Consider the following 21623-nt stretch of genomic DNA (forward strand, 5'->3'; position numbering starts at 1 on the left):
AATTTCACTGTTTGTAAATTGTAGTTCAATAAAATTCTGGGTTTGGTGGCTTATGTGTAGCCGAGGCAGATGGATCTCTGCGAGCTTGAGGTCAGTCGTCTATAGTAGTGAGTTCCAGGCCAGCCAGGACTACATAGTGCTCAGTGTAGAAGAGTAAAGAACAGTCTGGAAGGCACACGCTGCGCTCAGGAGGATTTACACAGAGGAATCGGTATTTCTGCCTGGCTAGGTTGTGCAGGTTCTCCAGGCTTCCAGATGTGTAAGCAAGTGTTTTCCGTTGTCACTGCTCCCGGTTTTGTGCATGCTCACTGCTGAACTAGGACCCAGGACCCTTTCTGCATTTAGTCACCTGAGTACTTGGGATCACAGGCCTGTACCACCAGGCCTATCTTAAACAAAGCCTTCCTAACAGACAAAAGCCAGCTTGGGGGTCCACGGCAGCATACCAGTCAGCATCAGAATGGAGCAATGGCCTCACGTCCTGAGGGAAGAAAGTGAGGGGCCAAGAGACTTGGGGCCAGGGAGTTCAAACAGAAAGGAAACAAAATTGATTATGAATAAGCACAAGACACCCTGCATATGGTGCTTCTTATTAAAAAAAATTATAACCATAAATAGAAGCAATGATGAGATCTAACTCTCTTTTTTTAATTTAGCAGTGTAGAAAATGTAGTCCAAACACCAGTGTTGTGTAATATAAACAGAAATGTTGAAGTCATGTAAACACAGATCCAAAACTAAGCAACTGGGAAAAATGTTTATGAAACTAAATGTAAATGTTAAAATACTTGACAGAGTGAAAACTTAGAATACAACTAACAAATTCTAGTCAAGGAGAGAGGTAATAAGGATACAGAATAAGCATGTAGCAGAGAGTAATATCAATCCAAAATTGAGACGTGAAGATTAAAAACCTGCAGCAAGGTGACTCTTGGTCTTAGAACTTTTAGGGAAATCTTTTAGGACCATCTTATGATCAAAAAACACTTTTCATAAGTTCAGCGATTCAATTTCACACAAGTTTTTATTTTCCTCTTAAAACTAGGTACCAAATACAAAATTAAATACAAACCCTTCAGTTTCCTTGTGTATGTATCTTGAGAGATATAATAACACCCATTCAATATTTGAAACTTTCCTTTCTTGATGGGATTTTGTTTTTAGGGTTTTGTTTGCTTTTTGCTTTCATTTAAAGTATTTTTCAAACCTTGCTTTGTTTTTCACATTATGAGAATATAAAATTTTCATTTCATAAGTACTTTAATAATTTTTAAAACAGTGTGGAAACAGCCAAGGTAATTTGGAGAGGATCACAGAGAAGAGAGGTGACTTGTGGTAGACAGGAATAGGAGCCACAGTGGCCACAGATGGTTTCACAGGAACAGAATGGAGCCATGACCTGACTCTGTTCATGGGGGAACCTGGGGCATGTTAGATACAGTGTCATAAATACATGGGGTTATTTAATAAATCCTGATAGAAAAAAAGACTAGATATTTGAAAAGTAAACTAAAATACTGTCTCATAAATCTTTAATACTTTAACATTTAAGATATTTAAAAGAAGGAAAGAAAAAAATTATAAGTGATTTCTGATAAGGAAAGAACTTTATATTAACTTAAGATAAAAATGGATAAGATTGACTACTTGAGGGACTGAAGAAATAGCTCAGTGGCTCTGTTCACTCTTCCAAAGGACCTGTGTTCAGTTCCTAGCACCCAGAGCAGCTCACAATCAACTGTAAGTCCAGCTCCAGGAGACCTGACACCCTCTCTGGCCTCCAAGAGCGTCTGCGTGCACGTGGTGCACCTATAGACAAGCACACATGCACACATACACAAAAATAAAAAATTCTAAAAACAATTGACTATTTGAAATTTTAAATGGAGTTACAGACAGTTGTGAGCCATCATGTAAGTGCTAGGAACCAAGCCTTTGGTCTTCTGTAAGGGCGGCAAGTGCCCTTAACCTCCGAGCTATTTCTCCAGTCTTTAAGAAACATCTTTTTCCTTGACGTATATTTCATGTGAATTAAATAAAAATGACAGAAGGCCATTTTCTGAGGGGGTGGGGGTGGGGACTAAGTTCCTTCACAGGCCAGGCTAAGAATCAAACTGTAGTCACTTTTGCTGAAGGTCCTCATCACTAAACTGGAGCTAAGCTGTTTATCTGACCTTGCAGAAATCAAGATTAGAGAGAGGACAGCCAAATTTCAGAACAGGCCAGTTCCAGTTGTTAACTTAACCCAAGGCAGCTCAAGTTAACTGAGCAGCTATTTTTTCCCATCGTCCTCCCCTGGGTCCCTCCTTATAAGGAAAGTCACTTTGCAGAATCAAGTGCTTTTGTTCTCTGTTTCTTTTTTTTAGCCTTTCTTTGTAAAACTAACCTCCTTTGCTTGGACCCTCAACACCTGTCTGTCTTATGCAATGAAGTATTGTCCAATTCTGAATTGAAAATAAAGCTGGTTCAAATATCTTCAAACTAAATTACAGTTCTGTCCTTTTGAGTCCTCTTGTTATTTTACTATTGTCAATGTTTATCTGCTATTTTTATCTGTTCACTTGTAATTGTGAACAAGCTTCTGATATCTCGTTTATGTAAATATAAAACAAACAAGTATTTTTTTCTCCTGATGGCTAAGTGATCCCTTTAGAAAGAAAAAAAACAATAACCCCCAAGGCAGTGGTCTTCTGTTTTGTCATGAGTGTAGACCAGAAGTCTAGAAGAGAAACAGTGCCTTGGTGTATAATAAATGCTGAATGGATATTGGAATGAACACTTCTGTTAAGGGAACCTACCAATGACCCCACTGGGCCACAGAGACATAGATAGGATGTTTGTGATCAAAACTTTGTTTCTAGGATGTGGTTAGATCCAATGTATTCCTCAAAGTGAGGCTAAAGAAGGGGAGGAATTATTTGAAATGTGGCTTCCAGGGCTGGGGCCTTAGCTCAGTTGGGGCTCTAAGTTCAGCCCCCTGCACAATAAAACTAGAAAAAAAAAAAAAAACACAGCTTCTTGCTCCTAGACCTACAGACCCAGTGTCCCAAAGAACTTACATTTATGATGGGCCTAAGCAACTCTTGCTACACTACCAACAAAGCTCCATTGTTCTGCAGTATTCATTTATTTTCATTCTTGCCTTGGCTGTTTCTCCTGGGTCATAGGCAGCTGACACACTTGGCTATATCCTCCTTTTTTTTTTCTGAGCTTATTGCTTTGCTACAATTGCAGAGCAGATTTTTTGAGTGTAGATAATATGGGTTAATTATTTGAGTCCTTGTAACTTTAGAAATGTCTTCCTCTTATAGTCACATAGTATGACATGAGGTTGGGTCTAGAACCCTAGGACTTTGAAACTGCTCTTCTGTCTTAGAGGTTCTGGGGTAGCCAGTAAATCTGGTGGTCTGATGCCTTTACTTCCTTTAGTCTGCTGCTTTTTGTTCCAATTTCATCTTTGGGTTTATTTTGTTTTATCTTTGGACATTATCTTTGAAACAGCCACCCCCCGGCCCCTTACAACAGGACTGGATCTAACAGGGCTGGTTGTTTTTGTTTTCTTTTGTTTCCAGGGACCAGTTTGCTAAGACCTCTGGCACATATTACCTCACCATCCTATGTTGACTCATGTCTGGCTTCAATCAGACCCTCAGGAAGTATGTCCAGTCTGGTACCCAATCAGGGTCCTACTCAGCCACAAGCTGGAACTGTTCTTGTTATTTTCAGTCAAACAGACCCCTAACACAGCAAACAGACCCCTGACACTGCAACCACAGTTGTTGACCAGATGTCAATGAGCCAATCATAAACCGATTCTGTACCAGTAAGAGTCTATACCCAATCACTTCAAAGTTCACTTAACGACAGCTGAATTACCCTAATCCTGCTTAAAAGGAGCCTGTAAACTTCTCTCAGGGTTGCCATTTGACATTTTGTCAGATGGTTTGACCCCAGCATGATGGAATTTTTTTAAATGCTCTGGTTGATTGCATATGTGACTGGTGGGCTTTTATGGGACCTCTCATGGACCCAAACAATATTATCTTACAGTCTGAACTTTTACCAGGATATATGTCTGCAAGTAAGTTTTCAGAAAAAATCCTGCTTAGCCCTTGGGCTCTTTTAGATTGAAGATCTGGTCATAAGATCACTAAGCCGAGAGAACATTACTACCATATGCCGAGGCCAGGGATCAGCAGATGGTCGGAGTGGGGAGGATTTTGGATAGTGAATACTTAGATTTTGCCTCAAGACCCCTAGAGAGTCTGTTGTAGATACTCTATTGTGGTTTGAAAGCATCCATCACAAGATGTGAGCAGAGGAGTGTGTCTGTGTCCCAGTAAAACTTCGGTGACAGGCACTGATGTTTGAAGCTCCAGTGTTTTCGGGATGTATTTTATGTTTTTCAGTCACTCTCCTTTTGGTTTTTCCTAACTATAGAAGGACTGCTTGTATTTTACCGACTATTCAGAAGCAGGTGGAGAGCAAGGTTGATCTGCAGCTTGAGCTCTGCTATCCCCACTGCAGGCCAACAAGAAGCCTCACATGCTCTTTCCGACCAAGAGCCACTCTGTAGTGCACTTATTATATGTATTTCTTGTGCCCTTTCTTACCTCAGTAACAACTTCTTTCCTACCTTTAAGCCCATAAGTTCCCAGAAAGTAGATGGTCTTTCAAAGAAGCAGGCAAAGGCTGAAGCTGCATTTTGGCATGTTTTGGTAGCTTCCAGGAGGAGTCCTACATGACTTGTGACACCTGCATAGGTGTTCATAAACAATTAAAATAAACGAGACACAAGAGATGACTCAGCAGTTTAGAGCACATAATGCTCTTGCAGAGGACCCCAGTTCGATTCCTAGCACCCAAATCTAGCAGCTCACAGTGTCATGAAACTCCAGCTCCAGGGGAGCTAAGACCCTCTTATGGCCTCCATAAGCACTGCATTCATGTGTACACATTGACCCACACATACACATATGTAAGAAATGTGATTTTTTTTTTCTATCAAAGGTAGCTAGCCTGCCAAGGGCAAATATTCCATAAATCTCCTCCGTCTTTATTTTCCCATATCTTGTAAAATTTTCACGCACATCTTTTAATCTCCCTCACCTGGTAAAACTTCTGTTTGTACAAGTCCCGTCTCCATTCTGAGAAGTTGATGGCCTGGAGCAGCCAACTCGTTCTCCCTTTCCTTTGTGCTGATTCTTTTAAAACTAGCCAATCAGGAAAGCCTCAGAGTTGGAGAGATGGCTTAGTGACCCAAGTTCAATTCCCAGCACCCACATGGCGGTTCACAACCACCCCTAACCCTAGCTCCAGGGGATCTGATGCCCAATTCTGACCTCACGCATGGTGCATAGTCAAACATGGAGGCAGCCCATTCAAACATAATCTAATCTAGTAAAAGATTTCAAAGTCAGGGACTGTATAGTTGGATCCCCAGACAATGGAGAAAAGACACAGTCATTAGACTGAAAATGAAGTGAGCTTTCTACACCAGTGTGCTTGCTAACGCAGTCTGGGTCATGGCACACCCTTTTTTTTCAAGAAGAAATTGCCTTGCCATGCTGATGCTCTCCTTTGTTCACATGTTCCTCCGTGTGACCTTGAGACTGTTGCTTTGTTTCTAACACACGTAATTCAAGATGATATCTTTTTTTTTAAGCCGAACGAAAGGACACAAAGATCCACACAGATGCTGATCTTTTTTTTTTTTTTTTTTTTTTTTTTTTTTTTTTTTTTTTTGTGGTTTTTCGAGACAGGGTTTCTCTGTGTAGCTTTGCGCCTTTCCTGGAACTCACTTGGTAGCCCAGGCTGGCCTTGAACTCACAGAGATCCGCCTGGCTCTGCCTCCCGAGTGCTGGGATTAAAGGCGTGCGCCACCACCGCCCGGCTCAGATGCTGATCTTACGTCATTACTGTCAGAAGCACGTCTCTGCAGAGCCTGTTCTAGTCACACGGTCTACTTCCAGGAGGTCCCCTACAGGCCAGACAGTGAGGCTGTCCCTTGATGTGACATTACTTTTCCTGGGGAGTCTAAGTCTGTTCACCCCAGGTAGAGAAGGTACTGGTAGACCAGAGGAAGAAATCCACCCGTCTAGCTTGGTGGCTAGTGAGTTTAAGTGGGTTGCTAACAGGAGCAGATAGTTACACGGTGAAAGAATAGTTAACACACATGCACACACACACACACACACACACACACGCACACACGCTTATATATACTGAGAGAAGGGCAGGTCTTTCCTCGTAGACCTCACGAGTCCTTCCGGCTTCCACAGGGACTGTGAGTGGGCCCTCCTTTCAGATGACCACAGCTGCTCTGATCTCAAGCTGTCAATGCTGTGTCATGCCCAGAGGATGGCGTTTCACAACACTTGATGTCTGAGGGGCGTTGGTCCGGGACTCCCCATGGACAGCAGAGTCCACATATGTTCATGCCTTCTATATAGTGGTGTGGTATTTGTTCTCATACTTCTAAGTACCTCTAGACTACCTGTGATACCCACTACAACACAGTTTCTTTTCCTTATTGTTTAAGGGATGATGTCAAGAAATGCAGTGCCTCCCCAGTACAGATGCAGTCTCCCCCGGACCTTAACCCGTGGTTAGATGAAACCTGTTATGTCAAACTGTTAAGCACAGAGGGTCCACTGCACACATGCTTATTATTAAATGTCTTTTTCTTCAATGTCATTATCTCTTTTTGTTTCCTTCTAGAATTTCTATAGTTGAACACTGAAACTCTCGAAAATGTTGTCTATGCTTCTTTTCTGTTTTTTGTTTGTTTGTTTGTTTGTTTGTTTGGGGGGTTTGAGACAGGGTTTCTCTGTGTCGCTTTGCGCCTTTCCTGGAACTCACTCTGTAGCCCAGGCTGGCCTCGAACTCACAGAGATCTGCCTGCCTCTGCCTCCAGAGTGCTGAGATTTAAAGGCATGCACCACCACCACCCAGCACTTCCTATACTTCTTAAAACATTGTGTGTGTGTGTGTGTGTGTGTGTGTGTGTGTGTGTGTGTGTGTGTGTTTCTCTTTGTTGTTTTGTTCTGCATCTTAAGTATTTTCTTGATTTTACTTTCTGGATCCCCAACTTGATATTCTCCCATGTCCATTGTATTCTGTGGCCCATTGATAGTTTTACTTTAGTAAGCATTTTCTAATTCTTCATAACCTTGGAGTAGGAACTATTTATTTTATACAGCAGTGATAGTGCTGTGCATACTAATTAGAAGAGATTATTTCCTAAGCATGGCTATACTGTCTCAAAACACCATTCCCTGAGTAAAGAAGCAGGGCTCCCTGGAGGAAAGGTGATTCTAGGTACTCACTGAGCAGGAAACGGACAAGAGAGATCCACAGCAGTTTGCCAGAGCAAAAGCAATGGGCTTCCCAGTAGTGACTGAGGCTGTGCTAAAGGGTGAAGAGTCCACGGGACAGGGGCTCCCACTGGCCAAAGACAGGACAATGGGAGCATCAATAAGGGCAGTAACTATGACTGACGGCACAAAGCGCAAATGATGCAAAAGAAGATGAGTTTATACACAACGTGTGATAAAAGAAATCCTCAAGGAATTTCTTTTAAAAAGACCACTTATTATATGTATTTCTTAAAAAGGACCAGCAACATTTTTTAAAGACTTGTTTATTTTATGTGCATGAGTGTCTGCAGGTGTGTATGAATATACACCACATGCATGCAGTACCCATGGAGGCCCAAAGAGGGCATCGGATCCCAGGGACTGGTGTTACAGACAGTTGTGAGCTGCCATGTGGGTGCTGGGAACTGAAGCTCAGCAAATGTTCTTCACTGCCAAGCCATCTCTCCAGCTCCACCAAGCCCAGCAGTATTTTAAAAGAGGATTGTAAAACAAAAGAATCAAACATCTATCATGCCTTTGCTGAGTGACTTACATGTCTGTGTTTCAAATAATTGATAAGAAGTTTCTCTTCAGAGATATATCCTAGGAAATAAGTAGAGAATAAATAAGATTTGGAAAACAAGTATCTGGGTTAATTTTTTTTTTTTTTTTTTTTTTTTTTTTTTTTTTTTTTTTTTTTGGTTAACTTGACAAAAACTTAGACATATCTGGGAAGAAGGAATCTTAATTGAGAAAATGCCTCCATCAGATTGGCCTATAGGCAAGTCTGTGAGGCATTTTCTTGATTGATGGTTGATGTGGAAGGGGCCTGCTCACTGTGGTGTTATCCCTGAGCAGGTAGGTCCTGAGTTGTGTAAGAAAGTAGGCAGAGCAAGCCTTGAAGGAAAGCCAATAAGCAATGTTCCTCCATGGCTTCTGCTTCAGTTCCTGCCTCCAGGTTCCTGCCCTGATTTTCTTCAGTGATGGAGTATGACCTGAGAGTTGCAAGCTGTAAGCTGAAATAAAGTGTTTCCTCTCATGCTTTAATTAGTGTTTCATCACACCAACAGAAGCCCTAACTAAGAAAACCTCCTTAGGCAACAGCCAGGTTCCTGACGGAGATGGCAGATGTGGTGTGCTTTGGGAGGGGGCAGCCTCATCAGCTGTAATGATGTTGTATTCTCCTCCAGTCAGCTACAGCAAATGAAGCCTGTAAATCTAGTCACTAGTTCACAGAGAATTTAGAGGACAGAAGGATGTGCTGGAAACATGGTGGAGATGCATTTGGCAGAATCCAGACTGGGAACTTTCCAGAGCAGGAGCCCAAGCTCTTAGAAAATAAGACTTTAAGGTCAAAAGACTTAGCATGGATTGAAAAGACACAATCATTGTTGTAGCAGGCTTTCTCTTTGGGCTGCCAACCAGCTCCCAGATAAAGACAAGGAGATTTATTATTAGTTATGAATGCTCAGCCTTATCTTATGCTTATCCCACTAGCTCTTAGAACTTAATTTAACCTGGTTCTCTTGATCTACATTTTGCCTTGGGGCTTTTTACCTTTCATTCTGTATGTCCTAATTTTTCTGTTTTCTCCATGGCTGGCTGGCAGCTGCCTGGCTGGCTGGCTGGCTGGCTGGCCCCAGGTGTCTCTGTCTCTTTCTCCCTCGTTCTCTCTCCAGCCTAGATTCCTCCTCCTACTTATTCTCTCTGCCCACCAGCCCCACCTGTCCCTCTATTGCCTAGCTATTGGCCATTCAGCTTTTTATCAGACCAATCAGGTGCTTTAGGTAGGCGAGGTAAACCAGGAACACATCTTTACTCAGTTAAACAAATGCAGCATAAACAAATGTAACACATCTTTACATAGTTAAACAATTCTGCAACACAAACAAGTGCAACACATTTTTACATAGTTAAGCAAATATTCTATTCTACAACATGTTGTATATTCAGGAAAATTCGAACACTGACTTATTTCCTGATATTAAGAGATCATCATTATTTTGTGTATATGATAACAATATTGCCTTGTATCCTTTTTTAAAAGGGGATACAAACAGATGCTGAGGGGTGGAGGGTGGCATTCTACTGCATCAATTCTCCATGTGTTGGTAGCCACTGAGGTTGAATAGTGAGGACACGGAGTTTATGAATCATCTCTCCACTTCTGTATGTGGTTGGAACTTTCCAAAACGCAAAGTTGGAAGACAGATGATAAATCCAGGAGCATGTTTGCATCCCACATCACAGCTAATTTGATTAATGTAAGGCATGCTTGGAAATCTAGAACAAAGTAGGGTGGTGATCAATAAAACATTGCCAGTTCTCAGAATAAAGAAGTACAAATAGAATATGTGAACTGATGCTTAACTTTGTTAACAAGAGAAGTGAAATTCAAATGATAGGAAGAAAGCTTTTCCCACTCACCAGATCAGAAAAACAATGAAATACTAGGAACTTGCTATGCTGGCAATGCTGAGGGAAAAACCAGACTTCCCACACAGTGTGACATGGTACAGCCTCGAGGACAAAGGCTATCAACGTTTATAAACACATTTTTCCCATTGACGAAGCAACCCACATGTAGTGGTGTGAATGAGAAGTCTCATTTACGGGCGGGCGGGGGGAGTCAAGCACACTGCAGCTCACCCTCTAAGGAAACAGGTACCATAGTAGGGAGAGAGTAAACACTATGATAGGGGAGGATCTCAGGGGCCACATTCCCCAGACAAAGCAGAAACCTGAATGGTGATAGCTGCACTGTGTTCCCTGGACAACCATGTCAGAAATCTTGGCTCCCAGTACCTCAGAGTCCTTATTTGAGATCGGTAACCATGTTAAAATGAGGTCACTCAGTGAGCCAGTACGCCTGTTAGCTTAAATAAGGGGAAGTTTGGAGAAAGACGTTCATATGATGAAAGGATGTAAAAACCACCATCACTTTGCCTTTTGTAACATCCAGTGTATTGATGGATTAGTACATTCATGCCAAGGATGAAGGACTAGAGGCCAGGATCTGCTTCTTCAGCCTTTATGAGCTGGTAGGCACCACCTGCCAGATCTGCTCTTGGACTTCCAGCATCCAGAACTGTCTGAGACTATGGATTTATGTTGCTCAACCTCTTGGTCTGTGCAATTTCACTTTGGCAGCCTCAGGTGAACTGTGGGTGCAGTACACTGTGTTTTATGTGACACAAGAAGGGAAGTAAATACATGCATCCACATGTGCTCATATTTGCACAAATAAATGTGACAAAATACGGGGTGGGGAAGGGTGAGGTTGAGGAATTATCCTTTTGTTTTTCTTTGATTTCTGAGTCATGCAAATACAAGTTTTCAAATGTGAAACTTAAGCCATGAGCACGGCTTGTGATTTTAATCTGAAGCCCTACATCACCTGACACACTTGGGTGAGTGAGGTGGGGAGGGCAAGTTGCTCCCCTGTGCTTCCTGGCCTTCCTCTTACTTGGTGATAGCTTTGGCAAGCATCTTGCAAGATAGTCCTTGTAGCTAGAGTTTTCCTGCCTGGCCCACAGTCAGGACAAATCTCTCTCACCTGCCAGTCCCACAGCCGCTCAAACCCAACCAAGTAAATACAGAGACTTGTATTACTTACAAACTGTATGGCCGTGGCAGGCTTCTTGCTAACTGTTCTTACAGCTTAAATTAATCCATTTCCATTAATCTATACCTTGCCACGTAGCTCATGGCTTACCGGCATCTTCACATGCTGTTTGTCATCGTGGCGGCTGGCAGTGTCTCTCTGACTCAGCCTTCCACTTCCCAGCTTTATTCTCCTCCTTGTCCCACCTATACTTCCTGCCTGGCCACTGGCCAATCAGTGATTTATTTATTGACCAATCAGCAGCACATTTGACATACAGACCATCCCACAGCAAGTCCTTTTTCTAACAACTGAGGAAACTTGACCTGTTAATGTGGGTGGGGGTGACAGCCACCTCTGGTCGGAGTCCTCCCCGCTGTGGATACTCTGATGTGTGCTATGTGTACATCAGTATCAGGAGTCACTTGTGAAGCCTGGGTCAGAAAGCTGGTGCTGTGCCCGCAGGCCATAGGTATCCAGGGGAGAAGGGATGCATCTCATTCCAGGGCTGGGCTGGCTTTCTCTTTCCCCTTCTACCTAGTTATTTCAATCAAGAGATAATGAATGAGAAATTCTTTCAGGGAGGGCCAGAGGTGCATAAAAGGGGATAGTTCAGCTGTCCCATGCTGGTTTACGCCTGTAATCCCAGCACTCAGGAAAGGCAGAGGCAGGCAGATCTCTGAGTTTGAGGCCAGCCTGGTCTCCAGAGTGACTTCCAGGATAAACAGGGCTACACAGAAATCCTGAAAAACTACACACACACACACACACACACACACACAAAAGGCACGGGGGTGGGGTGGGAGTGGGGTGGGGTGTGGGGATAGCTTTTGGTACTTGGAGACCAGGGGTCCCTGCGGATGTCTATCATGATGCAGTAAAGATGGAAGTCTGGGGTGTTCGTGGTTGTCTCCGGATGACCCAACACTGTCGCTCAGCTGAGGCCCCCTTCACTGCTGTGAACCACCTTGTCTTGCCTTTAGAGTCTCCTACCGGGAAAGTTCAGCTCAATCCAAAGTCAGGGGTTCTAGGTGGTGAAGCTTGCTTCATCCACTCTCGGTCTGTAGAACAAGGAAGAGTAAGGAAAGAGACCACACACACTGACTGTTGGAAACAGCAGGTTTTATGTGGAATAGAGGAGGCTCTGTGGGGCGATGGCTGTGTGGGGTGATGGCTGTGTGGGGTGATGGCTGTGTGGGGTGATGGCTGTGTGGGGCGATGGCTGTGTGGGGCGATGGCTGTGTGGGGCGATGGCTGTGTGGGGTGATGGCTGTGTGGGGTGATAAATGTATACCTCATAAGGCTGTTTTAAGGATAACTAAATCACTGCCCGAAACCATGCCTGGAAACAGAGCTTTTCACAGGCTACTCAGGGATGTGATCTCATTTAAAAACTTTCTTTTTTCATTTGATGGAGGTAGGTTGTACAGGCTATCTTGATACCATTCCATGATGTAGCTAGCTCATGTTTCAAAATATTATTTCAAAGATAAGTTCCCAGGAAGTCCCTCTCTGAACAGAATCACATGATGAAAAATATATGAATGAATCATATCAAAGACCTTGACATATTTATATTAATATTGAAATTCTTCTAAAGATTTTATTTTATTATTTTTAAATTGAGTGTGTGTGTGTGTGTGTGTGTGTGTGTGTGTGTGTGTGTGCACCTGAGTGCAGGTGCCTGTGGAGGCCAGAAGAGAACATACGAACCCCAGAAAGTGGAGTTCTATGCATCTCTGTGACCTGCATCTTGTGGTTATTGGGAACTGAATACAAGGACACTAATAATCACCAGCAATTCTCTTAAATTAAAATTTCATTAAAAATAAAACCACTTTTATCTGTTCTCTCAGTTTAGGAAGACAATTGTATTCAACCCCTTTTCTTCTCTTTTTGGCTTTTAAGACAGGGCCTCACTCTGTAGCCCAGGTTGGCCTGGAACTCAGAGCATTCCTTCTACCCCAGTGCCCAACTATCAATCTTACCATATGCATATTTAACACCAAATTCCTTTTTTTTTTTTGTTCTAAATCTGTGTCTTAGGTTTCTGTGAGTGGGGGTTGTGAGTGCATGTGCACATGTGCCACTGTGTTTGGACCAGAGGTCAGCTGTAGGTGTTCTTCAGGATGACTGTCCATCTTATTTTTTGATACAGGCCTGTCACTCAGACCTGAGGCTTGCCCACTGAGCTAAACTAGCCCACCAGTGAGCCCTGGGGATCCACCGGTCTCTGTGTACCCAGCACTGGGATTACAAGCACATACCATACCACAATGATGGCTTTCTATGTGGTTCTGGGAATGGAACCCAGTTCTCAGACTTGCATAACAAGCACTTTACAGACTGAACTATCTCCTCAACCCACTTCTTAATGCAGAGTTTCAAAATAAGTCATATTTACCTAGTGCCATGATTTGGATCTAGAATGTGCCCCCAAGGCTGTTGTTCAAATCTTAGAAGGTCTTATAATTAAAAAAACAAAAACAAAAAAACAGAGGCAGTATTGGGGTGAAAGCTGAAAGATCAGAGAGGCAGAACAACCACTAGCTTACCTCTATGAAATCCTCAGCCTCAAAAGAGTGAGTTCCTGTTTCCTCATGCCTAATATACCTTTCTGTGTCCTGCCATATTACTTCCTGGGATTAAAGGCGTGTGTCACCACTGCCTGATTCTGTTTCTTTCATGTAGCCCTGTGTGACCTTGAACTCATAGAGATCCAGATGGATCTCTACTTCCTGAGTGATAGGATTAAAGGTGTATGCCATCACTGCCTGACCTCTATGTCTAACCTAGTGGCTGTCTCTGTCCTCTGATCCTCTGGTAAGTTCATTAGGGTACACAATATATCACTATACAAGGCCAATGCGTTAAAGAATTGGCCCTGACCTTGGCCATACTGGAAGTTGGTGGAAGCTGTAGAAGGTGGTGCTTAGTGGAGGAAGGTAGGTCCTTGGGGCATGTCCCTTCCTCTCCTCCACTTCCTAACTTTGGAGTAAAAGGTTGTGCTCTGCCACATGCTCCTTCTGTGATATACTACACTGCCACAGGTCCAAAGCATCAGGGCCAAGTGACTGCCAATCAGCTCTATCCACATCCAAGTTTACCATTAGCCTGTAACCTGGTTTTAGTAGCGATAACAGTCTTTGCCCAGCTGTTACATGATAGTAGAAACCCTTCTTTATTTATAGGATGCCTACGAAGAAGGCTCCCCTCTGGTTGACTCCATGCCTATATATAGTGTTTCTCTCGAAAAGTTGGAGTTGTTTTCTTCCCCTTTATATTTACCTGTTTTCTAAGTAATGAGCTGGTCACCAAATACCCAAAGATGAAAAATAGGAGATCTTGGATTTTAGTTTCATTTGAGGAGTTTCATTTGAGGTCTATGAGTTGAGAAGGATATTTGATGGTCACCAATGTGTTGCTATATTGTTTCTAATAATCAGATTACTTTGCTTTTGGACTCTGAGATGGTGTTAAGTCTTTGTAATATGAACTTCATCATGACAAAGTGCCACAGGTCCACCTTCCTTGTGTCCTGTCCCCTACCTGAGTCAGCTGATGTCAGGAGAGCACTGGTCTATACAGGACTTGACTTCAAAGACTACCACCTGGGAGCTAGAGGTATTCAGAGTGACTGGCTCAGTCTCTGTTCTTGGGCTTTCTTAGGAAACGTGTTCTTCCCTTTGAGAGTAAACATGCTTTGAATTTATTATTGTATTTTCTATTCAAATTAAGAATGATATATTTTTTCTTGAATTCTTAGATTTTATAGTTTGATCTTTCTTAGTAGAAAAGCTGAGTTCCTAATGATATTTGCTGAATGCTTCCTTATTTAATTTATAATTTAGTATTGCATTTGATATAAATACATCACTACTAGTATTATTACTGACCACATAGTTGCTTCTTGCCACCCATCCAGAAACTGGTTCCAGGATCCTCATAGATACTCAGCTTAAGTCTCTAATATAGAGAACCTTCACGTAATTACCATCTACTTTCAACCATCTCTACATGCCTGGCTCGCAACACCTAATAAGCTAGACTTGTGCTGTGTGACACTATTACTAGTGAGATGTGTACTAACAAAAGACCAAAGTAAGGATATAATCAAAGTCCAATTGGTGGAAATGCATTTATTAGGGTTACTTACAGGAGTATGGATGTAGGGTAACTTCTGAAATGACTCAAAGACAGCTGCATCCCCATAAGCCCACCCCAGCATGGGTGACAGCTCACAAGGCTACACAACTGCACAACTCACAGGCAGCTCAACAAGTTGGAGAGTGTCTCTTCCAGGCAGCTCAACTAGTCTGAGCCTCTTCTAGGCAACTCATCTAGTCTGAAAGTGTTTTTCAGTAGCCCTTACTGCTTACATTTACTTGGGCAAAGAGGGGGGATAGTGTATCTGCTCAGTTTCAGGAACTTCCTGGATCTTTTGAGTTGTTTACTTTATGAATATTAATGAGTGTCCTCACAGGATGGAATGTTTCATCTCATTTTCTAATATCTTGCATCATAAGGAACTTCCCACCGAGATGGAAAGTTTTATTTTAGAGGCAATGGCTACACAACAAAACGCTATATGAATAGTTTTATGCCATCTTGTTTAGGGGATAAAAATAAGGGAAGACTCTTTTGTGGTTGAATGAGTCTGCATTCAGAGGTCATGGTATAAGATTATAGATACACATCTGTATTTCTTCATTTCTTGTCTGTCTCTAGAGATGAACAACTTTTCACAGTCAAATCTCAAAGCCAAGTGTGTTGAGGGGTCTGTCCAGTTTCCATCCCCGTCCTCCTCAGCTCACATTCTCCTCAGCTCATTCTAACCCTACTTCACCATTAGCTTTGCATTTTCACTGTGTTGGAGTCAAAGCACAGGGCTTACTACCAGCAACGCCAGTTCTAGAACTCTGTCCAGAAGATATGCACCATATCTTCTCTCTCTCTCTCTCTCTCTCTCTCTCTCTCTCTCTCTCTCTCTCTCTCTCTCTCTCTCTCTCATTTTCTCCTAAAGAAAAGTATCTGGCATGCTATACAGAGTTCCCTATCCTCCTTTTCACCTAAATGCATCCTTAAGATTGCTCTGTTGCTGCATGTAGAGAGAGGTACCTCTCCTTCACGACTACAGTTGCATGGCGCCCTTGTGGATCTGCTCTCATTTGTTCAACTTGCCCCCTCGAGAGCATTTGGATTACTTACAAAGAGCTGCATAGGACAGACTGGTGCATATCTTCTGGACAGAGTTCTAGAACTGGCATTGCTGGTAGTAAGCCCTGTGCTTTGACTCCATCCACATTACCAAGTTCCCCTCTGCAGGGACAACAGCAGATGGTGTTCGTTTCAGCAGCAGGTGACCGAGCTTGTCTCCCACCAGTCTCAGACAGATAGACTGTCTTCACAGTGTAGCTGACTTTTTTCCCCTCATTTATGAGCAAGCCTGGGGCCTCTGGTCCTCTTTACTAAAGCTCTGCAGTGCACTTTACATTAGCAAGAGATCCAGGCCAGCACAGAGCTCACAGTGGGGTGGATGCCATCCACACGAAGGCAAACAGCACTGAGACATTCTGGATCTGAGCGGGAAAGAGTTATGGGTTTACTCACTCTGCCACGGGAGTGGAATGGAATACTTTTGCGTTTTTCTCCGCCTCTCACCATGAGCACATCCTCTATGGCTTAGCCATCACTGCATCTACTGGCACTGGCCTTGTCACCCTGCTCTGTCTTGGCACCTGCTATTCCACAGACACTTCTCTGTCATGCTGGTGGTTCTGCTGGGCACACCTTCCCTGGTTGGCTTTTCTGGCCCTCACTGACAGTGAGCACCTGTGAGGCAGGTACACACTCTGCCTCCTCCATGTCAGCAGTCCCAGCTGAGTATAGAGTGAGGGTTCATCTGGTTTGAGGAACCTGTCTAGTGATAGTGACTGAGAGTTGCATGTCAGAGTGTCAGGTGGGTTTCCCTGAGAGATAAAAATATCCCATATGAAAGCATGTGATGATTAACCTTCCAGAAAAGCACCTCAGGAGCAAGTGAGGCGCTCCACAGGGAATGCCACTTGGCCTGGGGTATGAAGGAGTAGGTGTGATTTGACACACTGGAGGCACAAATCTGGCCTAGATGGAAAGCAGCCGCTCATTAGCATGTGTCAAGTCCACCCCAGGAGTCCTGGCCCCGTGCTGCCCCTCAAGAGTCCCTCCCCAGGGCTGCCCAGAGCAGGCCTCACTCCAAAGGCCCACTGGCCTGGCTGCTTCCCCAGGGCAGCGCTGTGTAGCTCTGCCAGCCCTCTCTTCTCCTCCACTCTGACATGATACTATCCCTTAGGCTCAGCTGCACAGCTTTAGTTTCTCTAGAGTCTCCGTCCTGCGAGAACATTGCTGCTTTTTACTGTTTCCCAAGCAGGCTCCCCTGCTGAGGAGAAAATCTGGCAACCCGTCAGCATGAATGCAGCAGTGTGCTTGGCAATTACATGTAGGTTCTTTAAAAATAGTACTTATTTTTTCAATTATAAAAATAATGCACACTTATAATAGAAAATTAAGAATATTGAAAACTAAAAAGGAAGAAATAATTATCCATGACTTCACTGCCGAGAACACCCACTGCTAACATTTTAGTAGATTTCTTTCCAGCCATTTTCTATGAATATTTATATGATTGGGTTCATTTTCTGGGTACACTCTTGCACTTTCAACTTAACCTCGTCACACAAGCACCGCTTTTCACCATTTTGAATAAGCACAGCAGATATTGACTATACAAATTCTTCATAAGTATCAGTAAGATTAAAAGCATATGAATTATGCTGGGAGCATATCTCAATAACTGAGCACCTGCCTAGCATGCGTAGAGCCCCACGTTCAATCACCAGTGCCTCAAAAGTAAATAAAAAAATGAGTAAAATTAAATGTGTGTATTCATAACAGTGGTACAACACTCTGCAAAAAGCAATGCTGGCTGGAAGATGTGCCTTGGCAAGGGCAAGTTCCCGATTCTGCCTCTCCTTAGAGATAACCGTCATCAGTGACTAAGTTCCTCTATAGACTGATAATAATTCTATGCTTAAGAGCATGTATAGTTTGACTTTTATTCTTTAATCATTTCATGTGTGCATGTACTCAGCATATGTTGGATGCATGCTGAATAAACTGTGGGAAGCCAGAGCCCAGTCCACCCCTCCCTCGGAATGAGAGCTGTTACAGGGGTTGCAGCATATTGGTGGGGGATTTTTCATTCTACTGATCACCCAGACTCCTGTTACTAGATTGCTGGAAATACCACCCGTGACTATAAAACGGCAAAAATGAAGCTGTGGTCCACTCTTCTTTTCCTGCACTTTTTCTTGCAGTTAGTAATTCTTTTGTTCTAATGTGTTTGTTTGTCTGTGTGCTGACTGTTGCCTTAATCCCAAACCCCATGCCCTTCATCCGCATTTCTTTACAACACAATGGGCCACAGGCATGGCAAGCCCAGGCTGTGTGGGGCGCTTGCTGTCAGAAAGGTCCTGGATTTCACTGTTTATTTTCCCTCCAGCCCTGCGTATGCACAGAGTCTAAACATGAAATTCATATATATTTCACAAGTGCCTTTCACACAGCCTGCAGGCAGCTTCATATCTTTCGTGTGTCTGTGTTTTGATTGTGACCTGCCATGGTGATTGGAGGTGACATCTTCTACTTGGAAGCATTTCGGATTCTAGATTAGAGGTTCTTAACCTCTGTTATCAATTCCTCTTCCTGTGAGTGTCTTCTGGAATCTTCCACCCTGACCCAGTGACAGCCAGCGGTGTGGTAAAGGCTTGATCCTAGCCCATGTCACTTCAGAAAGGTGTGGGGCTTGGTGGGAGGAAGTTCTGATTCCTCCTAAACTGGAAGGAAAGAGAGCCTTTGTTGGGCCGCTTCTGTGGTTATATGTGGCATCTCTGCAGCTGAGGAAGATCATTGGGCATCCCATAGGGTGTCCAGACTGGGCTTCAGATGCAAAGGAGTAAAGTTGGCATCCACTTCATTTCCCTGTCTCAACTTGCCAAGAAGTCCGTCCTGGGTCTTCAGTCTGGACAGTGGAAACTGCCCATGACTTGCCCAGTTCGGGCAGTGGAATGTGGTAGGGTTCTTAAAGTGTGTGCAGGCCAATTATGGAAAGGATCTTTTAAAAGGGCTTAGAATTCTTGCTTCCCAGGTACACAAGCTCAGATCCTTGTTCATTTCTTATTCTTTGACATTGAGTAACCTCTTACATCCTGAAAATTCTTATTTTGAGAAAATTTCAAATCTTTAAAAAGCACTCTGTGGGGCTATGGAAGACAGAAGATTCCATCAGGCTACACTGGGTTTTCTCAGGAGCATTCTAGAAATCACCGGCCTAGTACACCAAAGCAAACCAAGGCTAAGGCTGCTGGCCTCATCTGACTTCTTCCTGCTACTGGAGACAGGACCTCTCATGTCTCACTTGGCAGATAGTGACCAGAGAAAAGAAATGCTATCCCCAGGCTTCCTCATAGATTGATCTGCCACCAACACATCATGAGAACAACCTGAGTGATTCTCTACTTGTTCCCATAGAGATAAGAGGCTTGCTGCCCCTCCAGCTAGAGTAGAGAAGGTGGGCAGATGGTCAAAACATCCCATGAATATAGAGATGGGTGGTGGGTGTAGCATGTACTGGTGGCTTAGAGCTAAGCAGGTCCATCCCATGAATGAGGTCCATGCTACTGGATGGCTGAGCTCCAAGATATAAGTGGGCAGGGTCTCTAGCTGGGACTCCTCCTGCTAGCCCTGGACTGGTCCTGTTCACATTATTAAGTGAGAGAAACATGTGCTTGTTTTTAAACCACTGATTTGGGGACTGTGCTGGTTAGTTTTTGTCAATTTAACACAAACTAGAGTCACTTGGGAAGAAAGTCACCTCAGTGGAGGAATTGCCCCTACCACATGGGCTGTGGGCAAGTCTATGTTCATTTTCTTGATTACGGATTGATGTGGAATGCTGGGGGCTGGGGTGGGGTGACACACACCTTTAATCCCAGCACTTGGGAGGCAGAGGCAGGCGAATCTCTGAGTTCGAGGACAGCCTGGTCTACAGAGCGAGTTCCAGGACAGCCAGGGCTACACAGAGACACCCTGTTTCTAAAAACCAAAAGAAAAAAAAAATGATTGATGTGGAGGGCCCACTCCGTTGTGGGTGGTACCCAGGTAGTCCTTGGTTATGTAAGAAAGCAGGCTGAACAAGCCATGATAAGCAAGCTAGAAAGTGTCTGCAGCGTGTTGTCCTGTGCATGTCACGCTTCAGGGCTGGCCTTCATGTTCCTGCCTTGAGATCCTTCCTGGGCTTCCTTCAGTGGTGGATTGTAACCCAGGAGCTGAATTGAATCCTTTCTTCCCTGAGTTGGTTTTGGTGAGTGTTTTATCATGGCACCAGAGAAGCAAACTAGAACAGTGACCTTTTTTAGGGCAGCCAAACCAATGCGCAGGCTAATAACCGAGGTCTCACCCAACTTCCTCTTGTGGCCATTTTCCTCCTTTATGCTACCAATCTGTAAACACAGCCTTTGTTTCCACTCCTGTGTTGCTACAAACTATTTCCTTTTCCTGCATAACTTTCCCCTGCCCTCAGCTGCCCAGTAACCACTCACTCACCTTTGGACTGCCTGCTTGAACATCCCTGCTTAGGAAGCCTTCCCTGACGCGCTCCTTGCTGGGTAGGATTAGTTATTCTTTCCTCCTGGAGTGCTGGTAAAGCTTCCAACTGTCTGTTCGTGTTTACTATGTGCCAACCTAATCATTGGCTCATGTGTTGTCGTCTCTCAGACAAGACTAGTTTTCTTACAGCCAGGGATCCTATTTTCCTCATTTCTGTAAACCCAACACCGACTTTGTAAGACACCAATGGACTTTCATGAACTGGATGGATGAGTGCAGATAATAGAATTATATGTGGACCCATATAAACCCTCACTCTTTAAAAAAAAGGTTTCTTTCTTTGCTAAGACTCCACTTGAGTCTAGCACACCCATTCCTTCTACAGAAACCCTCTGATCACAACTTTATGATATATAATTTATAAACCGGGGACTGATTATACATTCACCTGGAAACTTGCACTCTGACCTCGTCGGGTCCCCTCGGCGCCACAGTCCTGCCAGTGGGCTCCCGTGCCCCGGTACTGCACTGACTGCAGCATTTAAAGCAAACCTTTTGCTCAGGCAGCCTGCCTCCTTCCAGCTCCAAGTGGCTGATCCGGGCTGCAGAACTAGCAGTTTCTAGAGAACGCTCAGGCATGGTCAAAGCTAACAAAGGAACGGTGTGCTTCCTGCTCTGTGGTGCTGCAGAGTTTAAGGGCTCCAGGGGAGGGCGGTCTGTTCTGGTGGGTCTCATACTTTGCTTTTATTTTGGGCCAAATAGCACACCAGCTACAGTATCTCCCCAGGGGTATCTTGTACTAATGCTGTATGGAGTCTGGTACTAAATCTTATTTCTTCCACCCTCTGAAAATAAAGTGTTACCATTTTCTAGGTTGGGGTGTGCAACATGTGAGTCTTGGAGCTGATTCACATGGGAGACACCCTGTCATGCAGGGGACTCAACCCTCCAGAGAAATTGCTTGCTGGAGAATCTTCACCCACTTGGCATATTTAGGGAGGGTCTCTTGAATTACC

The sequence above is a fragment of the Peromyscus eremicus genome, chromosome 3 (assembly GCF_949786415.1).
Source record: "Peromyscus eremicus chromosome 3, PerEre_H2_v1, whole genome shotgun sequence".
Classification (NCBI taxonomy): domain Eukaryota; kingdom Metazoa; phylum Chordata; class Mammalia; order Rodentia; family Cricetidae; genus Peromyscus; species Peromyscus eremicus.